Source organism: Phalaenopsis equestris, unplaced genomic scaffold (assembly GCF_001263595.1).
Source record: "Phalaenopsis equestris unplaced genomic scaffold, ASM126359v1 Scaffold232401, whole genome shotgun sequence".
NCBI lineage: Eukaryota > Viridiplantae > Streptophyta > Magnoliopsida > Asparagales > Orchidaceae > Phalaenopsis > Phalaenopsis equestris.
The window spans coordinates 36,617-39,213 of NW_018250366.1; positions in this window are offsets into that span (position 1 = coordinate 36,617).

Below are 2,597 nucleotides of genomic sequence, written 5' to 3' on the forward strand. Positions count from 1 at the left end.
TTGATCACCTTGAGGGAAATTTTGGATGTTTTGATAAGACTATGACTTCAGGGGAGAATGAAATTAATGCCTTAATATCTGAGTTATCAACTTTAAAGAATTCAGATTGGGTCCTAAGTTGATTTCAAAATAAGATAGTGTGGTTGAAATACGAATAGTTGACTCGGGATATCACGAGCCTTTTAATTTCCTGCCACGTGACTGGGTCCTGACTTTCAAACGAGTTATAATATCTCAAAATTTGACTTAAGAAACATTTGAGGATTATTAGTCAGGGGAATTCAAACATTCAAAATCTTTAAAAGAAATATGTTCCGCCACATATAGTAATTCTCAGAAAATAAAGGGAGCAAAAAAAATTATTGTGTGAAAATTCCCTGAGAAGAAGCTTGAGGTGAGCATAAAATCAAAAATTGGTGTCTGAATTAAGACATTCAAAATCTTTAAATCATGCTCTACCAGATATAGTAATTCTGAATAAAAAATGGGAAAAAAATCAAAGTAAAAGAAAATTCTCCCTGAGAAGAAACTTGAGGTGGACGTATAATCAAAAATTGGTGTCTGAGTTTCCCCTGATTAATGAAACTTAAAATGCTCTCTTACAAAAATTCTTCTGATATTATATTCAAGAAAAAGTTCAACGATCTTAAGTCTTTTGGTCGGTTATTAATTTACTCAGAAATATCTTTGGAAAACGAAAAATGTTTTGATCACAAGACCAAAATTTTGAAATCTTCTTAGGCTCAGAAAGAAAGAATTAAAGAGATGATAATGATATTAGCTGTTAATGGAAATTCAAACCTGAAGTCATATCCTTCAGTGTCCAACAAATACAACTCCAACTTCAACTGGAAGAATGTTAGAAAGATTTCTCAAAGACAACTACAACTTCAACAACCTTTACTTCAACAACCTTTACAGAGTCTGCAGTAACTCAAATGATGGCTGCTACTAAAGATGCTACGAACTTACAACCCCTTCAACCATGGTATTTTTAGAAATAAAACGTTTGTTATGTGTACTTGAAAGAATATAGTTCTGATGCACGTTTGTTATGTGTACGTGAAAGAATATAGTTCCGATGGTACCTTAAGGATGGGCTATTTTCTACACTTTTCATTTGTTAGTGGACGATACTTCAAGAAACATTGTGCCCCATGTTTCAGAGACAACAAAGACTCATTCTTAAGACTCATTCTTAGAAGCTCAAACGTCGTGCTTGTCTAAAACTGGGTCCAAATCCTAACAAAAAAAAAGAAAATGATAAATTTCTCGAGTTCGAAATTTCTTACTCTTTGCTTGCATAGCGCAACTACCTTGGTCGGCACCATTTTTCTTCATATCCTGGCAAAATTTCACATTCTGCACAAAATCTCACAAAGTTTCACAATTTTTCCTCACCAATGTCAATCTTCATAAATTCTACTAGTTTCCCACGAATTCGAAATGCGATATTTTAGAGGAAGAGGATTTCACATCTGATTCTGCATTGCTTAGCAATGATTCACACGATATTTTAGAGGATGAGGATTTCACATCTGATTCCGCATTGCTTAGCAATGATTCACACAATATTTTAAAGGATGAAGATTTCACATCTGATTCTGCATTGCTGCATTACTTAGCAATGATTCGCACGATATTTTAGAGGATGAGGATTTCACATCCAATTCTGCATTGCTTAGCAATGATCCACACGATATTTTAGAGGATGAAGATTTCACATCTTCCGCGTTGCTTTAGGTTCTCATCCTATCGCAATCTTTCAAATCAAATTCCAGAGGTTGAGGATTTCACATCCGATTCCGCGTTGCTTTAGGTTCTCATCCTATCGCAATCTTTCAAATCAAATTCCAAAGGTTGAGGATTTCAAATCTGATACCGTATTGCTTTAGGTTCTCTTCCTATTGCAATCTTTTAAATCAAATTCTAGAGGTTGAGGATTTTACATTCGATACCGCGTTGCTTTAGGAACTCGTCCTATTGCAATCTTTCAAATCAAATTTTAGAAGTCGAGGATTCTACATCTGATTCCGTGTTGCTTTAGGTTCTCATCCTCTCACAATCTTTCAAATCACTTTAAATTAAATTCTAGAGGTTGAGGATTCTACATCCGATTCCGCGTTGCTTTAGGTTCTCATCCTATCGCAATCTTTCAAATCAAATTATACAATATTCTAGAGGTTGAGGATTCTACATCTGATTCTGCGTTGCTTTAGGTTCTTGCTTTAGGAGCTCATCCTATTGCAACCTTTCAAATCAAATTCTAGAGGTTGAGGATTTCACATCCGATTCCGTGTTTCTTTAAGAGCTAATCCTATTGCAATCTTTCAAATCAAATTTCAGAGGTTGAGGATTTCACATCTGATACCGCGTTGCTTTAGGAGCTCATCCTATTGCAATATTTTAAATCAAATTCTAGAGGTTGAGGATTCTAAATCCGATTCCGTGTTGCTTTAGGTTCTAATCCTATCGCAATCTTTCAAATCAAATTCTAGAGGTTGAAGATTTTACATCCGATACCGCATTGCTCTAGGAGCTCATCTTATTGCAATCTTCCAAATCAAATTCTAGAGGTTGAAGATTTTACATCCAAT